The sequence below is a fragment of the Gossypium arboreum genome, chromosome 1 (assembly GCF_025698485.1).
Source record: "Gossypium arboreum isolate Shixiya-1 chromosome 1, ASM2569848v2, whole genome shotgun sequence".
Classification (NCBI taxonomy): Eukaryota; Viridiplantae; Streptophyta; class Magnoliopsida; order Malvales; family Malvaceae; genus Gossypium; species Gossypium arboreum.
The window spans coordinates 14,034,535-14,041,176 of NC_069070.1; positions in this window are offsets into that span (position 1 = coordinate 14,034,535).

Genomic DNA, 6,642 nt, shown 5'->3' on the forward strand with positions numbered 1-6,642 from the left:
TTGCATAGGGATCAATCTTTGCATCTAATTATTTTACTTTGTTTAATCATCCTTATCCAAATTATTGAATTTTTACATCAAATTGTGAAGTTATAATTTTACAAATATTTGGTTAAGCTTATACAGTCTCTATGGAGATAGTAACTCATTTTACTTACTTATTACTTGATCGACTATGTACACTTACGAAAACCATGTTACAGGTACTTATGCTGGAAAACACATCTAATAGGGTCCTCTTAAAGTACTTACCTCTATTGGAAGATTTCCACCTTGCTAGCACTTACAGTTAGGGATCAACAATGTTGGCCATATTATACCGTAAGCTTTGTTGAGCAACAAAACATGGGGTAAGTAACATGGTCGATTGTATGAGGTTGTTGCAGTCCTGGAACTATATCAGTGTACTCAGGGAACTCGGATGCATGCACTGCATCTGGATCTACGCTTAACATGTTGCCCCCAGGGTAATTTTGTAAAACAATGCCACGACTTAGGCTATTGAAATAAGGGGTGTGAGCATCTTCAACCTCCTCTGGGCCTTCATTGTCGATATTGTCCAAGACCTTATCAATATCGAGGTCAATAAAATCTTCAACGTCTTAATAAGAATCTTCACCATGATTGGTCCCTTCTCCAACGCCAACCTCAGTGCCTATCACCTTCGGATGTATTTGTACACGGGGACCTGGGGCAGGGTTATTATACGAACTCCCACCATAAGTTGGACTTTCGGGCATCTAAGATTTCCCTCCTAAGTCTAACTTGTAATAGCCCAAATTTACCCGGGCTTGCAAGAATTAAATTAATTAAAAAATAAAATTAAACAGTCCCTTGATAGTCCATTTACAATAGCCCGTAGGCCCAAAATTAGAACTACCCAACAGACCTATTTACACCTTACCCCTGATACTCTAAACCCAAGATTTAATCGGCCCAATTGGCCCAATCTGTCTTCAGCTTCAAGGAACCGTAGTTAGGGTTTGTGCCGCAAGCATTCCAAGCGATGTGACCCTTCAACTCGTGACGTTCCAGTAGCCCCCCATTAGCGCTGTAACTTCAACGCCACATCGCGCCATCATCGGCGCATCTTCTGTCGGGATTTCTTCACTCACCTGCAAAAGGAAACAAAAAGGGATAGTACCAACAACATATGGCAAGAAATCGAGCAAATAGGAACATACTAAAGATTTATGTTGTAAACAGTGGCTATAAAAGCCTGAATCAGAACAATGTAAAGGGACAGATTTTTGAGAGAATAAAATACATACAGATATTCATAAAAAAGAAGTTCAAGCAGTTTCTTCAAGAGGTGATTTAAGTTTATATTTTGTTTTTATTTTTCTGTAAATATATGAATTAATTTTCGGTAAAAACTGATAATATTGTAAAGTGAAAGAGTTACCTGAGTTTTCGCCTTGAAAAGACGAGGGTTTTAACCCTCTGACCACCATGCGTGGTGGCGCGTGAAGTGCGTGAGTCGGTGGCCGGACATCGTCATCGGAGGTCAGGCCGAGGAATGGGAGAGCACTTTGGGTTCTTCTCTTTTGTTTTTTTTTTTTAAAAAAATGATTTAGAAATGAAATTTTTGCTGTTTTTTTAGTTTATATACCTTTATTAAAACGGCATCGTTTTGCTTAATTCAATAAGCATTAAAACGGCGTCGTTTAAACAAAAGGACCCGCGTGTCGACCGACCCGGCCAAAGGATCGGCGTGTTTTCTGTTATTGGGCTAATTATCCCATTGGTCCTTCCGCATTTTTATCCTTTAAAATTAGGTTTATCTTATCTTATGATTTGGCCCTAATATTCTGTTTCCTTTTTAATTTAGTCCCTGCAATAACTATTTTAAGTCCAGAATTAAAACGCTGCCGTTTTGGGAATAGGGCGATTTGCCCGATGAGTCCCTTTTGTTTTACGCGTGTTTTAATTAGGACCTTAATTCAACTTTATTTTTTTAAAATTCGCCTCTGTAATTTCGCTGAACTTTAAATTTAACCCTATATATTTATTTCTATTATTATTATATATATAATTTTTTATATTGTTAATTGTTTTATTTTTAATCTTATTTTTATATTATATATTATATAATTATTTTATTATATATTATTGCTATTTATTATATATTACTTTTCACAAAACATTATTATTTTACATTCTTATTTACATATTATTATTATATTTTACATGTATTATATATTTATTAATTATTTATATATATTATATACATATATACTTTCATATTATATATTATAATTATTTTATATTATGTCATTTTTATACTATTATGTTTTTTTATGTATATATTATTATTATTTTAGATTCTAACTTGTATTATATACTTATTTTTATTTATATGTTAATAATTACTTTACTTATATTCTATTATTATACATTTTGAAGATATTTTAATATAATAATAATATGTATATTTCATCATTAATTACTTATTTCATGTTATTCTAAACTTATATTTATATAGATATTATATAATTATTTTATTATAAATATAAATTTTTTTACATATTTGGTGTTTTATACATTATTTTTCTAAACCAATATTTTTATTATTCTTTTATAAATTTTTGTCATTATATATTATATATTGTATATTAAATACTATTTTAAAATTATTATTAAATATCATATTTTATTTGTATTATATATATTTTGTTAATTGCTCACTTAATTTTATATTTATATGTATATTAATCCTTTTATATGTTATTATATAAATCATTAGGTGTTAAATGTTATTTTATAATTATTATTTGATGTTATATTTTATGAACGTGTATCTTGATACTATATTACTTTTTTTATATTAAATTGTATATCATGCGTTTTTTAATCATTGCTTTGTATGTTTGTATGTTTTGCTTATTCATCTTCAATATATGCTATGTATATCTTTGTACATATGTTGTTAAGATTTGCTATATTTTTATACGTATGTATCTAATCCATGATCTTTATATTATTGCTATCATTTTGTTTAAATGCATGTTTCATTTACCTATTACGATAATATGTTATCATACATGATTTATAATGTAATACGATTTCCTCATACATCAATTTAAAAACGAAATTCTAAGTTTTTTCAAAAAAATAAAAAGGCAATGCTTGGTATTTGGAAGCTTCGAGAAAAGTAGTGCCCTAACTTATTGGGTTGCAACTTTTTTTCGTTGAGTTTGAATAGTCAAGTACCCTTCTAATTTTTTTAAAGATTTTCAAAATACGAGCAACTGTCTTGGAATTTCAAAGCGTTGTATCCTAACTTATTGGATTTGGTATTTTGTCGTTTCAAGATAGGGATTTAAAAAAAAAAAGGGGGTTAACTTAGTGTCAAATTTTGATACAAGTGAATCTCAATTTTCAAAATCAAAATATTTTAAAGAGGATTGCATCTTAGAATTTTTTAAAATTTCTGACCTCAAGGACATTTGATAATTAATTAGGTACCAATTTTTGGGCGTTACGAGGGTGCTAATCCTTCATCGTACATAACCGACTCCCGAACCCGTTCTTTTTATTTCGTAGACCAAAACTAATGATTTTAAAACAAAATGTTTTAAAGGTGATCCAATCACACTTAAAAAGATTGGTGGCGACTCCCGTTTTCATTTTTCTTAAAGTCGATTCTCATTTTCCAAAACACGATTTAAAAATGGTTTCGACATAACTAATTTGTCCATTCGACATTAAGATCAAAGTTAAACTTGCAATGTTGACTTATTAGACTAACATTCTCAACGGGCTCTAAGTTGGTTAACTTAGCAAATAACTCAATTGGTTGGGGGTTCTCACTCCCAGTCGACCACCATATTTCCATTATAGTGCCCAAGTCATCATCATCTAACAATTACACCTCACAAAATTTCAATAAATCTATAGAGATTAGAAACTTGTAAAATAATCTGGACATCGTCTTTCCACAACGAATAGCTATTTTCGCATTGATCTTCCTTTTCATTTCTTCCAGCTTCAAAATTTTATTGAATTGCAACCCCACTCTTTACAGACCTTAAAATACACAACCAACATCACCTTCTACAATTTCACCATAAAAAAAAATATACACCAAAAACACCAAGTTATTCATCTTCACTAGAATTTTTGACCTCTCCTACTAAACACAACAATTTCTCTCTTTCCTTCTCTTCCAGTTCAACTGTTATAAAAAAGGCTCAATAATATCTATATATGTAGGGCAACTAAGGTGGTTGAGTCATAAAGAATGGCTCCACCAAAATAAAATATCATTTTATTTAAATTTTAAATTAAAAAAATAACACATTAAAAAAAAATCATACAATACACTGGTGGCGTCATTTGTACAAAAAAGCCCGTAATCTATAGAACTTCCAAGCCTTTGTTAGTACTAAGGGTCGTGACATTTATCACGCAGAGTGGTAGCATTGGTTGCTGTCCCCTAACATGTTTGGAATTTATTTTCTCCTCATTTCCAATAATTTTTATTTATTCCTAAAAATCAAAATAAGATAAAAGAAAATTAATTAAAACACTAATAAAGAAAATACTAAAAATTCGAAGTCTTATTCTAATGGTTCTTGTTCTAAAGTCAACAACTCAACTTTCTTAAAAGTTATTTCAACCTTAAAAGAACAAATATCCTTCTTGGTTTCTCAAATTCATAATCAGGACACTATCTAAATATCATGTTAACTTTGAAAAGCCAAAACCATTTAAACTCGTTAATCAACTATCACCTCACTCAAGTGTAATCTTAAAACAATAAGGACACCGTTTTGAGATGACGATATTGTGATCTGTCAAAATATTTGTAAGATTTTACAAAATAGATAAACATAAATTAAGAACTAGAGCTAAGGATTTTCGGCAAACCCTCTATAAGCCTAAAATTCTTATGTGGCTCAAAATTACCCAAAGCAAATATAAAATCAGCATGTTCAGGTTCAATGCAATAGTCTTCATTTTGCACTATATTATCAAATTGAACCTCTACACTAGATATGCTACATACATCACCTTGTAAAGGTTTGCTCTACTAACTATCAACTACCATCCCTTTATTAAAGCTCAAGTCAAAGCATGGGGTGTCATAAACCCATTCCACAATGTTGATTTAGTGAAAATGTAAAAATTAATTTCCTCATTAAGGTCAATATCTACATTTTCAACTAAACTCTCATCCCATAATGCTGGGGTGTAGCTAGGGGGCTGACAGGGCCCCGACTCCCCTTAAAATGGAAACTTTTCTATTTAGTCCCTTTAAAATTTTTCTATTGAAAATGAAAACGTTTCTAAAATTTTAAAAATGGAAACTTTTATATTTAGTAAAGGTAAAATTACATTTTGGCCCCCTTTAAATATGATAAAATTTTGATTTAATCATTTAAAAACTATAAAGATATAGAGTATTAAAATGGAAAAATTGTATTTTTGCTATCGTAGAAATTATAATTTAATTTCGACTCCTCTAAAAAAATTTTTTGGTTTCGCCCCTGCCACAATGGAATAATGATGGTATGCCCATCAATAATATCCTTATGTATATCCTCCTTCACATTCTCACTTGTAGCTTCCTCAAAGAATAGATTAATGAATATTTCCTATTCACTCTTTTCCTTATAATCTTCTAATTTAATCTCATCATCTGTGTAAATATCATAAAAACACCCAAAGTCCTCTATAATATCTCTACCTTCTATTGTTATCCTAGAATCATTTTCAAACCCAATAGTAAGATGACTTTCTATTACTTGTCCGGAATTCGAAACACACTAGTGTTATGGGTCGAGGAGCAAATCCCGTGAAGAATGCACATAGAGTGTCCCATGGAGGTCAATTGGTTAAATTTGGCTTATTTGAACCACTTAAATTGGTTTGATCTGTGGAACATATGAATAAGCTCATCCATATGGTAAATATGTAAAGTAATCTTAGAAGATCAATATGGAAAATCCCTTAAGAATCTCAATTTGTAGATTGGCTTTGATCTCTATCGTCAATGTAATTTAAACTATACTGTTGGCTCTGGGGGAGTTCGACTATAAATAGAGGTCTTCCCCCTCATTTGTTTTCATCCCATTCATAGTTATTGAATGTATTTGAAAGCATTGACTCAAACACTTGGTGTGCTATTGATTTCTTGTGGTTTTCCTGTTCAATTCAAGCTTATTTATCTTTTGAGTTGTTTTTGTTTTACTTTTGGTGCCTTAGATAATTTCTCTTGAGAATTATCATCTTTCGAGAGTTAGGCCGACTTAGGCGAATTTGAAGGGAAGGAATTGCCTAAGGCTGTGTGGTTTGTAAGACTAAAGTTTTGGCACTGTGACAGTTAGTATCCGAGCTAAGGTTTTAAGACACCGATTGAGATAATGAAAATAGTAGAAGAGAAGAATGAGCCTAGGGAGACCGTGGTGGGGCAGCAAAGCTAGCAGATCGATGGAGTAGGTGTCATTTTTGAACAGGAAAAAATAAAACATTCATTTATTAATATCTTTGTATTAAGCAAATATTTTTTATTTTTATTTTTTGCAACTTTCAATATACATTGATATGATGCATGCATCTTAAATTAAATCTTGAAAACATTTGTAAGCTGTTGCAACAATAATTCTCACACATATTGAATTAAGTCACCTTGGAGGC